This window comes from Dipodomys merriami, unplaced genomic scaffold (genome assembly GCF_024711535.1).
Source record: "Dipodomys merriami isolate MVZ:Mamm:240054 unplaced genomic scaffold, mDipMer1.0.p SCAF_45, whole genome shotgun sequence".
Classification (NCBI taxonomy): Eukaryota; Metazoa; Chordata; class Mammalia; order Rodentia; family Heteromyidae; genus Dipodomys; species Dipodomys merriami.
In genome coordinates this window covers 221736-238531 of record NW_027206013.1, presented here as the reverse complement: position 1 = coordinate 238531, position 16796 = coordinate 221736, and positions in this window count along the sequence as shown.

Here is a 16796-nt window from a genome sequence, read left to right as displayed (position 1 = left end):
TCCCCTGATGTGTCCCCCGCTCTGTACCTCAGTGTCCCCCGCTGTGTCCCACTGTGTCCCGCTGTTTCCCTGCTGTATCCTCCGCTGTGTCCCTCTGTGTCCCGCTGTGTCCCACTCTGTGTCCTGTTGTGTCTCCAGCTGTGTACACCGCTGTGTAGCGCTGTGTCCCGCTGTGTCCCGCAGTGTCCCGCTGTGTCCCCCGCTTTGTCCCGCTGTGTCCTGCAATGTACCGCTGTGTCCCCCGCTGTGTCCCGCTGTGACCACGCTTTGTCCCGCTGTGAACTGCTATGTACCGCTGTGTCCCCCGCTGTGTCCCGCTGTGACCCCGCTGTGTCCCGCTGTGTCCCCCGCTGTGTCCCCCGCTGTCTCACCGCTGTGTTCCCCTGTGTTCCGCTGTGTCCTCGCTGTGCCCCGCTGTGTCCCGCTGTGTACCTCGCTGTGTCCCCCACTGTGTTCCGCTCTGTTCCACTCTGTCCGGTGGTGTCCTGCTTTGTCCCCCGCTATGTCCCCGGCTGAGTCCCCACTGTGTCCCAGCTGTGTCCCGCTGTGTCCTCCCTGTGTCCCCCGATGTGTCCCCCGCTCTGTACCTCAGTGTCCCCCGCTGTGTCCCACTGTGTCCCGCTGTTTCCCTGCTGTATCCTCCGCTGTGTCCCTCTGTGTCCCGCTGTGTCCCACTCTGTGTCCTGTTGTGTCTCCAGCTGTGTACAGTGCTGTGTAGCGCTGTGTCCCGCTGTGTCCCGCAGTGTCCCGCTGTGTCCCGCTGTGTCCCCCGCTTTGTCCCGCTGTGTCCTGCTATGTACCGCTGTGTCCCCCGCTGTGTCCCGCTGTGACCCCGCTGTGTCCCGCTGTGCCCCGCTGTGTCCCGCTGTGTCCCTGCTCTGTCCCGCTGTGTCCTGCTGTGTCCCGATGTGTCCCCGCTGTGTCCCGCTGTGTCCTGCTGTGTCACCGCTGTGTCACGCTGTGTCCCCGCTGTGTCACCCTGTGTCCCTGCAGTGTCCCGCTGTGTCCCTGCTGTGTCCCCACTATGTCCCGCTGTGTCCCCCGCTGTGTCCCCCGCTGTGTCCCCACTGTGTTCCGCTGTATTCCGCTGATTCCCGTGGTGTCCTGCTTTGTCCCTCGCTATGTACCCCTCTCTGTCCCCGTTGTGTCCCACTGTGTCCCGTTGTGTCCCGCTGTGTCCCCCTGTGTCACTGTTCTGCCCCCGCTGTGTCGCCGCTTTGTCCCGCTGTGTCCTACCTGTGTCCCCCACTGTGTGCCGCTCTATCCCCCGCTGTGATTCCTGCTTTGTCCCTGCTGTGTCCCGCTGTGTCCCGCTGTGTCCCGCTGTGTCCCCCTCGGTATCCCGTTGTGTCCCTCTGTGTCCTCGCTGTTTCCCCCACTGTGTCCAGCTGTGTCCCCAGCTGTGTCCCCTACTTGTCCCGCTGTGTCCTGCTATGGCCGGCTGTGTCCCCGCTGTGTCCCGCTGTCTCCCCGCTCTGTCCTGCTGTGTCCTGCTGTGTCCCGCTGTGTCCCTGCTGTGTCCTGCTGTGTCCTGCTGTGTCACCGCTGTGTCCCACTCTGTCCCGCTGTGTCCCCGCTGTGTCCCCGCTTTATCCCCCGCTGTGTCCCGCTCTGTCCCCGCTTTGTCCCTCTGTGTCTCCGCTGTGTCCCCGCTGTGTCCCCGCTGTATCCCCCGCTGTGTCACGCTCTGTCCCCGCTGTGTCCTGCTGTGTCCCCACTGTCTCCCGGTGTGTCCCTGCTGTTCCCCGCTATGTACCCCACTGTGTCCCGCTGTGTCCCGCTGTGTCTCCGCTGTGTCCCCGCTGTGTCCCGCTGTGTCCCTGCTGTGTCCCGCTGTGTCCCGCGCTGTGTCCCGTTGTGTCCACGCTGTGTCTCCTGCTGTATCCCGCTGTGTCCAGCTGTGTCCCCGCTGTGACCCGCTGCGTCCTCTGTGTCCTCGCTTTGTCCCCCGCTGTGTCCCGCTGTGTCCTGGCTGTGTCCCCCGCTGTGTGCCTCTATATCCCCCGCTGTGATTCCCGCTTTGTCCCTGCTGTGCCCAGCTGTGTCCCGCTGTGTCCCCGCTGTGTCCCGTTGTGTCCCTGCTGTGTCCCGCTGTGTCTCGCGCTGTGTCCCGTTGTGTCCACGCTGTGTCTCCTGCTGTATCCCGCTGTGTCACCGCTCTGTCCCCGCTGTGTACCCCACTGTGTCCCCCGCTGAGTCCCCTCTGTGTCCACGCTGTGTCCCGCTGTGGCCCACTGTGTCCCGTGGTGTCCCTCTGTCCCGCGATGTGTCCCCCGCTGAGTCCCCTCTGTGTCCCCGCTGTGTCCTGCTGTATCCTCGCTGTGTCCCCGCTGTGTCCCCGCTGTGTCGCTCTGTGTCCTGCTGTGTCCCCCGCTGTGTCGCGCGGTGTCCCTGCTGTGTCCTGCTGTGTCCCCGCTGTGTCCCACTGTGTCTCACTGTGTCCCTGCTTTGTCCCTGCTGTGTCCCCGCTGTGTCCCGCTGTGTCCCCGCTGTGTCACTTTGTGTCCCGCTCTGTCCCCGCTGTGTCCCGCTGTGTCTCCTGCTGTGTCCCGCTCTGTCCCGCGCTGTGTCCTGTTGTGTTCCCGCTGTGTCTCCTGCTGTATCCCGCTGTGTCCAACTGTGTCCCCGCTGTGTCCTGCTGTGTCCGCTGTGTCCTCTCTTTGTCCCCCGCTGTGTCCCGCTGTGTCCTGGCTGTGTCCCCAGCTGTGTCCCGCTGTGTCCTGCTGTGTCCCCGCTGTGTCCCCTGTTGTGTCCCCCGCTGTCTCCCGCTTTGTCCTCTGCTGTGTCCCGCTGTTTCCCACTGTGTCCCACTCTGTGTCCTGTTGTATCTCCAGCTGTGTACACGCTGTGTCTCGCTGTTTCCGGCTGTGTCCCGCTGTGTCCCGCTGTATCCTCGCTGTGTCCCGCTGTGTTCCGCGCTAAGTCCCGTTGTGTCCCCAGCTGTGTACCCTGCTGTATCCCGCTGTGTCCCCACTGTATCGACGATGTGTCCCGCTGGGTCCGGCTGTGTTCTCGCTGTGTCCCATGCTGTGTCCCGCTGTGTCCCGCATTGTCCCCGCTGTGTCCTGTTGTGTCCCCCGCTCTGTCCCCCGCTGTGTCCGGCTGTGTCCCCGGCTGTGTCCCTCTGTGTCCCGCTGTGTCCCCCGATTTGTCCCACTGTGTCCCCGCAGTGTCCCGTGGTGTCCCTCTTTGTCCCCCGATGTGTCCCCTGCTGTGTCCCCTCTGTGTCCCCGCTGTGTCCCGCTGTATCCTCGCTGTGTCCCCGGCTCGCTCCCACTTTGTCCCCCGCTGTGTCCCGCTGTGTCCCACTGTGTCCCGCTGTGTTCCCTGGGCTGTCCCCAGCTGTGTCACGCTGTGTCCCCCGCGGTTTCCCGCTGTGTCCCGCTATGTCCCCGCTGTGTCCCGCTCTGTATCCCGCTGTGTCCAGCTGTGTCCCCGCTGTGTCCCGATTAGTTCTCCGCTGTGCCCCGCTCTGTGTCGAAGATGTGTCCTGCTGTGTCCCCACTGTGTCCTTCTGTGTCCCTGCTGTGTCCCGCTGTGACTCCACTGTGTCCCACTGTGTCCTTGCTGTGTCCCCCTCAATGTCCCGGTGTGTCCCGCTGTGTCCCCGCTGTGTCCAGGCTGTGTCCCGCTGTATCCTCGCTGTGTCCCCTGCTCTCTCCCAATTTGTCCCCCGCTGTGTCCCGCTGTGTCCCAACTGTGTCCTCGCTATGTCCCCCACTGTGCCCTGCTGTGCTCCTCACTGTGTCCCCGCTGTGTCCCCTCTCTATCGCGCTGTGTCCTGCTGTGTCTCCCGCTGTGTCCCACTGTGTCGCGCGGTGTCCCCCACTGTGTCCCGCTGTGTCCCCGCTGTGTCCTGCTGTGTCCCTGCTGTGTCCCCCGCTGTGTCCCACTGTGTCGCGCGGTGTCCCCCACTGTGTCCCGCTGTGTCCCCGCTGTGTCCTGCTGTGTCCCCGCTGTGTCCCACTGTGTCCCACTGTGTCCCTGCTGTGTCCCCGCTGTGTCCTGCTGTGTCCCCGCTGTGTCCCACTGTGTCCCGCTGTATCCCCGCTGTGTCCCACTGTGTCCCGCTGTGTCCCCGCTGTGTCCTCGCGGTGTAACGCCATGTATCCCGCTATGTCAACCTGTGTCCCCCGATGTGTCCCGCTGTGTCCTCGCTGTATCCCCAGCTGTGTCCCGCTGTGTCCCGCTGTGTCCCCGCTGTGTCCCCTGTTGTGTCCCCCGCTGTCTGCCGCTTTGTCCTCTGCTGTGTCCCGCTGTTTCCCACTGTGTCCCACTCTGTGTCACGTTGTGTCTCCAGCTGTGTACACCGCTGTGTAGCGCTGTGTATACGCTGTGTCCCGCTGGGTCCCGCTGTGTCCGGCTGGGTCCCGCTGTGTCCCCCGCTTTGTCCCACTGTGAACTGCTATGTACCGCTGTGTCCCCCGCTGTGCCCCGCTGTGACCCCGCTGTGTCCCGCTGTGTCCCGTTGTGTCCCCCGCTGTGTCCCCCGCTGTTTTCCTCTGTGTTCTGCTGTGTCCTCGCTGTGTCCCGCTGTGTCCCTTTGTGTCCCCCGTTGTGTCCCCCGCTGTTTTCCCCTGTGTTCCGCTTTGTCCCGCTGTGTACCTCGCTATGTCCCCGGCTGAGTCCCCACTGTGTCCCCGCTGTGTCCCGCTGTTTCTTCCCTTTGTCCGCTGATGTGTTCCCCGCTCTGTCCTTCAGTGTCCCCTGCTGTGTCCCACTGTGTCCCGCTGTTTCCCTGCTGTATCCTCCGCTGTGTCCCGCTGTGTCCTCACTGTGTCCCTGCTGTGTCCCCCCTGTGTCCCGCTCTGTCCTCGCTGTTTCCCCCGTTGTGTCCTGCTGTGTCCTGTTGTGTCCCCGCTGTGTCCCACTGTGTCCTCGCTGTGTCCCGCTGTGTCCCACTGTGTTCTCGCTGTGTCGCCCGCTGTGTCCCGCTGTGTCCTCCCTGTGTTCCCCGCTGTGTAGGGCTGTGCCCCCAACTGTGTGCCGCTGTGTCCCTCTGTGTCCCCGATATGTCACGCAGTGTCCCACTGTGTCTCCGCTGAGTCCCCCGCTGTGTCCCGCTGTGTCCCGCTGTGTCCTCGCTGTGTCCCGCTGTGTCCCACTGTGTTCTCAATGTGTCGCCCGCTGTGTCCCGCTGTGTCCTCCCTGTGTTCCCCGCTGTGTAGCGCTGTGCCCCCAGCTGTGTGCCGCTGTGTCCCGCTGTGTCCCCGATATATCACGCAGTGTCCCACTGTGTCTCCGCTGTGTCTCCCGCTGTGTCCCGCTGTGTCCCGCTGTGTCCAATGTATCCCCGCTGTGTCCCGGTGTGTACCGCTGTGTCACGCTGTGTCCTCTCTGTGTCCTCGCGGAGTAATGCCATGTATCCCTCTATATCAAGCTGTGTCCCCGCTATGTCCCGTTGTGTCCCCAGCTGTGTACCCTGCTGTGTCCCGCTGTGTCCCAGCTCTATCGACGCTTTGTCCCGCTGGGTCCGGCTGTGTTCTCGCTGTGTCTCATGCTGTGTCCCGCTGTGTCCCCCGCGGTGTCCCGCTTTGTCCCCGCTGTGTCCAGCTGTGTCCCCCGTTCTGTCCCCCGCTGTGTCCGTCTGTGTCCCCGGCTGTGTCCCTCTGTGTCCCGCTGTGTCCCCCGATTTGTCCCGCTGTGTCCCCGCAGTGTCCCCTCAGTGTCCCGCTGTGTCCCACTGTGTCCCGTGGTGTCCCTCTGTCCCCCGATGTGTCCCCCGCTGAGTCCCCTCTGTGTCCCCGCTGTGTCCCACTGTATCCTCGCTGTGTCCCCGGCTCTCTCCCACTTTGTCCCCCGCTGTGTCCCGCTGTGTCCCAACTGTGTCCTCGCTATGTCCCCCACTGTGTCCTGCTGTGCTCCTCGCTGTGTCCCCGCTGTGTCCCCGCTGTTTCGCGCTGTGTCCTGCTGTGTCCCCCGCTGTGTCCCACTGTGTCGCGCGGTGTCCCCGCTGTGTCCTGCTGTGTCCCCGCTGTATCCCACTGTGTCCCACTGTGTCCCCGCTGTGTCCCGTTGTGTCCCGCTGTGTCCCCACTGTGAAGCGCTGTGTCCATGCTTTGTCCCTGCTGTGTCCCCGCTGTGTCCCGCTGTGTCCCCGCTGTGTCACTTTGTGTCCCGCTCTGTCCCAGCTGTGTCCCGCTGTGTCTCCTGCTGTGTCCCTCTCTGTCCCGCGCTGTGTCCTGTTGTGTCCCCGCTGTGTCTCCTGCTGTATCCCGCTGTGTCCAGCTGTGTCCCCGCTGTGTCCCGCTGTGTCCGCTGTGTCCTCTCTTTGTCCCCCGCTGTGTCCCGCTGTGTCCTGGCTTTGTCCCCAGCTGTGTCCCGCTGTGTACCGCTGTGTCACCGCTGTGTCCCCTGTTGTGTCCCCCGCTGTCTCCCGCTTTGTCCTCTGCTGTGTCCCCCTGTTTCCCACTGTGTCCCACTCTGTGTCCCGTTGTGTCTCCAGCTGTGTACACTCTGTGTTCCGCTGTGTCCCGCTGTGTCCCGCTGTGTCCCCTGCTTTGTTCCGCTGTGAACTGCTATGTACCGCTGTGTCCCCCGCTGTGTCCCCCGCTGTGTCACCGCTGTGTTCCCCTGTGTTCCGCTGTGTTCTCGCTGTGTCCCGCTGTGTCACGCTGTGTACCTCGCTGTGTCCCCAACTGTGTTCCGCTGTGTTCCGCTCTGTCCCGTGGTGTCCTGCTTTGTCCCCCGCTATGTCCACGGCTGAGTCCCCGCTGTGTCCCCGCTATGTCCCGCTGTTTCTTCCCTGTGTCCCCCGATGTGTCCCCCGCTCTGTCCCCCGCTGTCTAACCCACTTTATCCCTGCTATGTCCCACTGTGTCCCGCTGTATCCCGCTGTGTCACCGTTCTGTCCCCGCTGTTTCCCCCGCTGTGTCCCCCGCTGAGTCCCCGCTGAGTCCCCGGTGTGTCCACGCTGTGTCCCGCTGTGTCCTACCTGTGTCCCCCGCTGTGTGCCGCTCTATCCCCCGCTGTGATTCCCGCTTTCTCCCCGCTGTGTCCCCACTGTGTCCCGCTCTGTCCCCGCTGTGTCTCCTGCTGCGTCCCGTTGTGTCCCCAGCTGTGTCCCCGCAGTGTCCCCGCTGTGTCCCGCTGTGTCCCGTGGTGTCCCGCTTTGACCCCGCTGTATGCACCGCTGAGTCCCTGCTTTGTCCCCGCTGTGTCCTGCTGTGTCCTCCCTGTGTCCCCCGCTGTGTCCCGCTCTGTCCCCCGCTGTGTCCCCCGCTTTATCCCTGCTGTGTCCCACTGTGTCCTGCTGTGTTCCCCGCTATGTCCCGTTGTGTCCCCAGCTGTGTACCCTGCTGTGTCCCGCTGTGTCCCCGCTGTATCGACGCTTTGTCCCGCTGGGTCCGGCTGTGTTCTCACTGTGTCTCATGCTGTGTCCCGCTGTGTCCCCCGCTGTGTCCCGCTTTGTCCCCGCTGTGTCCAGCTGTGTCCCCCGTTCTGTCCCCCGCTGTGTCCGGCTGTGTCCCCGGCTGTGTCCCTCTGTGTCCCGCTGTGTCCCCCGATTTGTCCCGCTGTGTCCCCGCAGTGTCCCTTCAGTGTCCCGCTGTGTCCCACTGTGTCCCGTGGTGTCACTCTGTCCCCCGATGTGTCCCCCGCTGAGTCCCCTCTGTGTCCCCGCTGTGTCCCGCTGTATCCTCGCTGTGTCCCCGGCTCTCTCCCACTTTGTCCCCCGCTGTGTCCCGCTGTGTCCCAACTGTGTCCTCGCTATGTCCCCCACTGTGTCCTGCTGTACTCCTCGCTGTGTCCCAGCTGTGTCCCCGCTGTGTCGCGCTGTGTCCTGCTGTGTCTCCCGCTGAGTCTCACTGTGTCGCGCGGTGTCCCCGCTGTGTCCTGCTGTGTCCTCGCTGTGTCCCACTGTGTCCCACTGTGTCCCTGCTGTGTCCCGCTGTGTCCCCGCTGTGTCACTTTGTGTCCCGCTCTGTCCCAGCTGTGTCCAGCTGTCTCCTGCTGTGTCCCGCTCTGTCCCGCACTGTGTTCTGTTGTGTCCCCCCGTGTCTCCTGCTGTATCCCGCTGTGTCCAGCTGTGTCCCCGCTGTGTTCCGCTGTGTCCGCTGTGTCCTCTCTTTGTCCCACGCTGAGTCCCGCTGTGTCCTGGCTATGTCCCCAGCTGTGTCCCGCTGTGTACCGCTGTGTCCCCGCTGTGTCCCCTGTTGTGTCCCCCGCTGTCTCCCGCTTTGTCCTCTGCTGTGTCCCGCTGTTTCCCACTGTGTCCCACTCTGTGTCCCGTTGTGTCTCCAGCTGTGTACACGCTGTGTCCTGCTGTGTCCCGCTGTGTCCCCCGCTTTGTCCCGCTGTGAACTGCTATGTACCGCTGTGTCCCCTGCTGTGTCCCGCTGTGACCCCGCTTTGTCCCCGCTGTGTCCCGCTGTGTCCCCCGCTGTGTCCCCCGCTGTGTCACCGCTGTGTTCCCCTGTGATCCGCTGTGTCCTCGCTGTGTCCCGCTGTGTCCCGCTGTGTACCTCGCTGTGTCCCCCACTGTGTTCCGCTGTGTTCCGCTCTGTCCCGTGGTGTCCTGCTTTGTCCCCTGCTATGTCCCCTGCTGAGTCCCCGCTGTGTCCCCGCTGTGTCCCACTGTTTCTTCCCTGTGTCCCCCGATGTGTCCCCCGCTCTGTCCCCCGCTGTCTAACCCCGCTTTATCCCTGCTATGTCCCACTGTGTCCCGCTGTATCCCGCTGTGTCACCGCGCTGTCCCCGCTGTGTCCCCCGCTGAGTCCCCGCTGAGTCCCTGGTGTGTCCACGCTGTGTCCCGCTGTGTCCTACCTGTGTCCCCCGCTGTGTGCCGCTCTATCCCCCGCTGTGATTCCCGCTTTCTTCCTGCTGTGTCCCACTGTGTCCCGCTGTGTCCCCCTCGGTATCCCGTTGTGTCCCTCTGTGTCCTCGCTGTATCCCCCACTGTGTCCCGCTGTGTCCCCCGCTGTCTCCCGCTTTCACTGTGTCCCGCTGTGTCCCCCACTGTCTCCCGCTTTGTCCCCCTCTGTGTCCCGCTGTTTCCCACTGTGTTCCCGCTGTGTCCCCACTGTGTTCCGCTCTGTCCCCGCTGTGTCTCCTGCTGTGTCCCGTTGTGTCCCCAGCTGTGTCCCCGCAGTGTCCCCGCTGTGTCCCGCTGTGTCCCGTGGTGTCCCGCTTTGACCCCGCTGTATGAAACGCTGAGTCCCCGCTTTGTCCCCGCTGTGTCCCGCTGTGTCCTCCCTGTGTCCCCCGCTGTGTCCCGCTCTGTCCCCCGCTGTGTCCCCCGCTTTATCCCTGCTGTGTCCCACTGTGTCCCGCTGTGTCCCGCTGTGTTTCCGGCTATGTCCTGTTGTGTCCCCAGCTGTGTACCCTGCTGTGTCCCGCTGAGTCCCGCTGTATCCTCGCTGTGTCCCCGGCTCGTTCCCACTTTGTCCCCCACTGTGTCCCGCTGTGTCCCGCTGTGTCCTCGCTGTGTCCCACTGTGTCGCGCGGTGTCCCCCACTGTGTCCTGCTGTGTCCCGCTGTGTCCCCGCTGTGTCCTGCTGTGCCCCCGCTGTGACCCACTGTGTCCCCGCTGTGTCCCGCTGTGTCCCGCTATGTCCCCGCTGTGTAGCGCTATGTCTCCGCTTTATCCCTGCTGTGTCCTCGCTGTGTCCCGCTGTGTCCCCGCTGTGTCACTTTGTGTCCCGCTCTGTCCCCTCTGTGTCCCGCTGTGTCTCCTGCTGTGTCCCGCTCTGTCCCACGCTGTGTTCTGTTGTGTCCCCCCTGTGTCTCCTGCTGTATCCCGCTGTGTCCAGCTGTGTCCCTGCTGTGTCCCGCTGTGTCCGCTGTGTCCTCTCTTTTTCCCCCGCTGTGTCCCGCTGTGTCCTGGCTGTGTCCCCAGCTGTGTCCCGCTGTGTCCCGCTGTGTCCCCGCTGTGTCCCCTGTTGTGTCCCCCGCTGTCTCCCGCTTTGTCCTCTGCTGTGTCCCGCTGTTTCCCACTGTGTCCCCGCTGTGTCCCCGCTGTGTCCCGCTGTGTCCCCGGTGTGTTCCCCGCTATGTCCCGTTGTGTCCCCACCTGTGTCCCAGCAGTGTACCCGCTGTGTCCCGCTGTGTCCCGTGGTGTCCCGCTTTGACCCCGCTGTATGAAACGCTGAGTCCCCGCTTTGTCCCCGCTGTGTCCCGCTGTGTCCTCCCTGTGTCCCCCGCTGTGTCCCGCTCTGTCCCCCGCTGTGTCCCCCGCTTTGTCCCTGCTGTGTCCCGCTGTGTCCCGCTGTGTTCCCCGCTATGTCCCGTTGTGTCCCCAGCTGTGTAACCTGCTGTTTCCCGTTGTGTCCCCGCTGTATCGACGCTGTGTCCCGCTGGGTCCCTCTGTGTTCTCGCTGTGTCCCATGCTGTGTTCCGCTGTGTCCCCCTCTGTGTTTGCCGCTGTGTCCGGCTGTGTCCCCCGCTGTGTCCCTCTGTGTCCTCGATCTGTCCCATGCTGTGTCCCGCTGTGTCCATTCTGTGTCCTGCTGTTTCCCCCGCTGTGTCCCGCTGTGTCGCGCTGTGTCCCCTGCTGTGTCCCCTGCTGTGTCCTGCTGTTTCCCGCTGTGTCTAGCTGTGTCCCCTGTATCCCCGCTGTGTCCCGCTGCGTCCCGATATGTCCCGCTGTTTCCCCCTGTGTCCTCGCTGTGTCCCCGCTGTGTCCCGCCGTGTATGCCGCTAGTCAAGCTGTGTCCCCGGATGTGTCCCGCTGTGTCCCGCTGTGTCCCCGCTGTATCCCGCTGTGTCCCGCTGTTTCCCCCCCGTGTCCCGATATGTCCCTGTTGTGTCCTGCTGTGTCCCAGCTGTGTCCCCTCTCTGTCCCCCGCTGTGTCCCAATGTGTCCCCGCTGTGTCCCCTGCTGTGTCTCGCTGTGTCCCCCGCTGTGTCCCGCTGTGTCCCCCGCTGTGTCCCGCTGTATGCCCCTGTGTCCCCCTGTGTCCCCCGCTGTGTTCCATGTGTCCCCGCTGTGTCCCACTATGTCCTCGCTGTGTCCCCCGCTGTGTCCTGATGTTTCCACGGCTGTGTCACCCGCTGTGTTCCGCTGTGTCCTAGCTGTGTTCCCCGTGTGTCCCACTGTGTCCCGCTGTGTCCCCCGCTGTGTAGCGGTATGTCCCCCGCTGTGTCCCGCTGTGTCCTGCTGTGTCCCTCTGTGTCCCCGTTGTGTCACACAGTGTCCCGCTGTGTCTCCGCTGTGTCACGCTGTGTTCCCCGCTGTGTCCCTCTTTGTCCGGCTCTGTCCCCAACTGTGTCCCGCATTGTCCCCGCAGTGTCCCCACTGTCTCCCGCTGTGTCCCCCGCTGTGTCCCCCGCTCTGTCCCGCAGTGTCCCTCGCTATGTCCCACTTTGTCCCGATTTTTCCCCGCTGTGTACTCCACTGTGTCCCGCTGTGTCCTCGCTGTGTCCCACTGTGTCCCCCGCTGTGTTATGCTGTGTCCCGCTGTGTCCCCCCTTTTGTCCCTGCTGTGTACCCCCTGTGTCCTCGCTGTTTCCCCCGTTGTGTCCCGCTGTGTCCCCTGCTGTGTCCCCGCTGTTTCCCACTGTGTCCTCGCTGTGTCCCTCGCTGTGTCCCGCTGTGTCCTTGCTGTGTTCCCCGCTGTGTAGCGCTGTGTCCCCCGCTGTGTCCCGCTTTGTCCGGCTGTGTCCACAATGTGTCACGAAGTGTCCCGCTGTGTCCCCGCTGTGACCCCGCTGTGTCACGCTGTGTCCCCCGCTGTGTCCAGCTGAGTCCCTGTTGTGTCCCGCTCTGTCCCCCGCTCTGTCCCCGCTGTGTTCCACTGTGTTCCCCGCTGAGTCCCGCTGTGTCCCGCTGTGTCCTCCGCTGTGTCCCGCTGTGTCCCCGCAGTTTCCCCACTGTGTCCCGCTGTGTTCCGCTATGTCCCGTGGTGTCCTGCTTTGTCCCCCGCTGTGTCCCCCGCTGTGTCCTCCCTGTGTCCGCCGCTGTGTCCCGCTCTATCCTCCGCTGTGATTCCCGCTTTGTCCCCGCTGTGTCCCGCTGTGTCCCGCTATGTCCCGTTGTGTCCCCCACTGTGTCCCGCTGTGTCCCGCTGTGTCCCCGCTGTGTCCCGCTGTGTGCCGCTGTTTCCCCCTGTGTTCCCCGCTGTGTCCCGATGTGTCCCCGCTGTGTCCTGCTGTGTCCAAGCTGTGTCCCCACTGTGTCTCCCTCTGTGTCCCGATGTGTCCCCCCTGTGTCCCCCGCTCTGTCCCCAGCTGGTTCCCTCTGTCTCCTACGCTGTGTCCCGCTGTGTCCCACGCTGTGTCCCTCTGTGTCCCGCTATTTCGCCACTGTGTCCCCCGCTGTGTTCCCGATGTGTCCCACTGTGTCCCGCTGTGTCCCGCTGTGTCCTCGCTGTGTCCCCCGCAGTGTCCCGCTGTATCCCGCTGTTTCCCCCTGTGTCCCCGCTGTGTCCCGCTGTGTCCCCGGCTGTGTCCCGCTGAGTCCCCCGCTGTGTCCCCGCTGTGTCCCATGCTGTGTCCCGCTGTGTTCCCTCTGTGTCCCCCACTGTGTCCCACTGGGTCCCAGCTGTGTCCAGCTGTGTCCCACGCTGTGTCCCGCTGAGTCTCCGGTGTGTCCCCGCTGTCTCCCGCTGTGACCCCCCTTGTGTCCTGCTGTGTCCTGCTGTGTCGCCTGTTGTGTTCCCTGCTGTGTCCTGCTGTGTCCCGCAATGTCCCTGCTGTGTCCCGCTGTGTCCTCTCTGTGTCTTCCCTGTGTCCCCCGATGTGTCCCCCGCTGTGTCCCGCTGTGTCCCCCGCTGTGTCCCGCTGTGTTCTCTCTGTGTCCTCCGCTGTGTCGCGCTATGTCCCCCGCATTGTCCCCCGCTGTGTCCCGCTGTTTCCCACGCTGTGACCCACTGTGTCCCGCTGTGTCCCCCACTGTGTCCCGCTGTTTCCCCGGTGTGTCCCCCACTGTGTTCCCGCTGAGTCCCACTGTGTCCCGCTGTGTCCAGCTGTGTCCTCGCTGTGTCCCACGCAGTGTCCCGCTGTGTCCCGCTGTGTCCTCGCTGTGTCTCCGCTGTGTCCCGCTGTGTCCCCGCTGTTTGCCCGCTGTGTCCCCGCTGTGGCCCACGCTGTATCCCGCTGTTTCCACCTATGTGTCTCGCAGTGTCCCGCTTTGTCCCGCTGTGTCCCCCGCTGTGTCCCCCGCTGTGTCCCGCTGTGTCTCCTGGTATGTCCCGCTGTGTCCTATCTGTGTCCCGATGTGTCCCGCTGTGTCCCACGCTGTGTCCCGCTGTGTACCCCGCTGTATCCCGCTGTGTTCCGCTGTGTCCCCGCTATGTCTCCCGCTGTGTCCCGATGTGTCCCCGCTCTGTCCCCTGCTGTGTCCCACTGTGTCCCCGCTGTGTCGCCCGCTCTGTCCCCGGTTGGTTCCCACTGTGTCCTCCGCTGTGCCCTGCTGTGTCCCCCGCTGTGTCCCGCTGTGTCCCCTCTGTGTCCCCTCAGTGTCCTGCTGGGTCCCCGCTGTATCCTGCTCTGTCCCGCTGTGTCCCGCTGTGTCCTGCTTTGTCCTCGCTGTGTCCTCCGCTGTGTCCCCGTTGTGTCCCGATGTGTCCCCGCTCTGTCCCCTGCTGTGTCCCTTCTGTGTCCCCCGCTGTGTCCCTTCTATGTCCCCCGCTGTGTCCCGCTCTGTCCCCCGCTCTGTCCCCCGCTGGGTCCCGTTGTGTCCTCCGCTGTGCCCCGCTGTGTCCCACGCTTTGTCCCGCTGTGTCCCCTCTGTGTCCCCCTGAGGGTCCCACTGGGTCTCTGCTGTATCCTGCTCTTTCCAGATGTGTCCCCCGCTATGTCCCGCTGTGTTCTCTCTGTGTCCTCCGCTGTGTCGCGCTATGTCCACCGCAGTGTCCCCCGCTATGTCCCGCTGTTTTCCACGCTGTGACCCACTGTGTCCCACTATTTCCCCCGCTGTGTCCCGCTGTGTCACGCTGTTTCCCCGGTATGTCCCCCGCTGTGTTCCCGCTGAGTCCCACTGTGTCCCACTGTTTCCGGCTGTGTCCTCGCTGTTTTGCCCGCAGTGTTCCGCTGTGTCCCGCTGAGTCCCCTGCTGTGTCCCCGCTGTTTCCCGCTGTGTCCTCGCAGTGTCCCTCGCTGTGTCCCGCTGTGTCCTTGCTGTGTTCCCCGCTGTGTCCCGCTGTGTCCGGCTGTGTCCCCAATGTGTCACGAAGTGTCCCGCTGTGTCCCCGCTGTGACCCCGCTGTGTCACGCTGTGTCCCCCGCTGTGTCCAGCTGAGTCCCTGTTGTGTCCCGCTCTGTCCCCCGCTCTGTCCCCCGCTGTGTTCCACTGTGTTCCCCGCTTAGTCCCGCTGTGTCCCGCTGTGTCCTCCGCTGTGTCCCGCTGTGTCCCTGCAGTTTCCCCACTGTGTCCCGCTGTGTTCCGCTATGTCCCGTGGTGTCCTGCTTTGTCCCCCGCTGTGTCCCCCACTGTGTCCTCCCTGTGTCCGCCGCTGTGTCCCGCTCTATCCTCCGCTGTGATTCTCGCTTTGTCCCCGCTGTGTCCCGCTAGGTCCCGTTGTGTCCCCCACTGTGTCCCGCTGTGTCCCCGCTGTGTTGTGCTGTGTCCCCACTGTGTCCCACTGTGTCCCCGCTCTGTCCTGTTGTGTCCGGCTGTGTCCTCGTTTTGTCCCGCTGTGCCCCCACTGTGTCCCCCTGTGTACCCTTTCTGTCCCCGCTTTGTCCCTGCTGTTTCCCACTGTGTCCCTCTGTGTCCCGCTGTGTCCCCCTCTGTGTTCCGTTGTGTCCCCAGCTGTGTACCCCGCTGTGTCCCGTTGTATCCCCCTTGAATCGATGCTGTGTCCCGCTGGGTCCTGTTTTGTCCACGCTGTGTCACCCGCTGGGTCCCACTGTGTCCTCTGCTGTGTCCCCCGCTGTGTCCCCCGCTGTGACCCACTGTGTCCCGCTGTGTCCCCGCTTTGTCCCCTGCTGTATCCCGATGTGTCCTCGCTCTGTCCCTCTTTGTCCCACGCTGTGTCCAACTGTGTCCCGCTGTGTCCCCTCTGTGTCCCCACTGTGTCCCGCTGTGTCCCGCTGTGTCCCCAGCTGTGTCCCCGCTGTGTCCCACTGTATCCTCGCTGTGTCCCCCCCGCTCTCTCCCGCTTTGTCCCCCGCTGTGTCCCACTGTGTCCTGCTGTGTCCTCGCTCTGTCCCCAGCTGTGTCGCGCTGTGACACCTCTGTGTCCCCGCTGTGTCCTAGCTGTGTCACGCTGTGTCCTGCTGTGTCCCAAAGTGTCCCAAAGTGTCCCCCACTGTGTCCCGCTGTGTCCCCGCTGTGTCCTGCTGTGCCCTGCTGTGTCCCGCTGTGTCTCTGCTGTGTCCCGTTGAGTCCCGCTATGTCCTCGCTGTTTCCCCCGCTGTGTCTCGCTTTGTCCCCCGCTGTGTCCCCTCGGTGTCCCGCTGTGTCCTCGCTGTGTTCCGCTGTGTCCCACTGTGTTCTCGCTGTGTCCCCCGCTGTGTCCCGCTGTGTCCCACTGTGTCCTCACTGTGTCCCCCGCTGTGTCCCCCGTTGTGTCCCCGTTGTGGCTCCGCTGTGTCCAGCTGTGTCCTGCTGTGTCCACGATGTGTCATGCAGTGTCCTCCTGTGTCTCCGCTGTTTTCCTTTGGTTCCCAGCTGTGTACCCCAAGTGTCCCGCTGTGTCCTCGCTGTGTTTCCCGCTGTGTAGCTCTGTGTTCCCCGCTGTGTCCCGCTGTTTCCCGCTGTGTCCCTCTGTGTCCCCGATATGTCACACAGTGTCCTGCTGTGTCCCCGCTGTGACCCGCTGTGTCCCGCTGTGTCCCCCACTGTGTCCCGCTTTGTCCCGCTGTGTCCTCGCTGGTTCCCCCGCTGTGTCTCGCTGTGTCCCCTGCTGTGTCCACTCAGTGTCCCCACTGTGTCCCCGCTGTGTCTCCGCTGTGTCCCGCTGTGTCCCCGCTGTTTCCCCGATGTGTCCCCGCTGTGGCCCACGCTGTGTCCCGCTGTGTCCACCGATGTGTCTCGCAGTGTCCCGCTTTGTCCCGCTCTGTCCCCCGCTGTGTCCCACTGTGTCTCCCGCTGTGTCCCGCTGTGTCCTCGCTGTGTCCCCGCTGTTTCCCGATGTGTCCCGCTGTGTCCCAGCTGTGTCCCCTCTTTGTCCCCCGCTGTGTCCCAATGTGTCCCCAGTGTGTCCCCCGCTGTGTCTCGCTGTGTCCCCCGCTGTGTCCCGCTGTGTCCCCCGCTGTGTCCCGCTGTGTGCCGCTGTTTCCCCCTGTGTTCCCCGCTGTGTCCCGATGTGTCCCCGCTGTGTCCTGCTGTGTCCAAGCTGTGTCCCCGCTGTGTCTCCCTCTGTGTCCCGATGTGTCCCCCCTGTTTCCCCCGCTCTGTCCCCAGCTGGTTCCCTCTGTCTCCTACGCTGTGTCCCGCTGTGTCCCACGCTGTGTCCCTCTGTGTCCCGCTATTTCGCCGCTGTGTCCCCCGCTGTGTTCCCGATGTGTCCCACTGTGTCCCGCTGTGTCCTGCTGTGTCCTCGCTGTGTCCCCCGCAGTGTCCCGCTGTATCCCGCTGTTTCCCCCTGTGTCCCCGCTGTGTCCCGCTGTGTCCCCCGCTGTGTCCCGCTGAGTCCCCCGCTGTGTTCCCGCTGTGTCCCATGCTGTGTCCCGCTGTGTTCCCTCTGTGTCCCCCACTGTGTCCCACTGGGTCCCCGCTGTGTCCAGCTGTGTCCCACGCTGTGTCCCGCTGTGTCCCCGCTGTGTCCCGCTGAGTCTCCGGTGTGTCCCCGCTGTCTCCCGCTGTGACCCCCCTTGTGTCCCGCTGTGACCTGCTGTGTCCCCTCCTGTGTTCTCTGCTGTGTACTGCTGTGTCCCGCAATGTCCCGCTGTGTCCCGCTGTGTCCTCTCTGTGT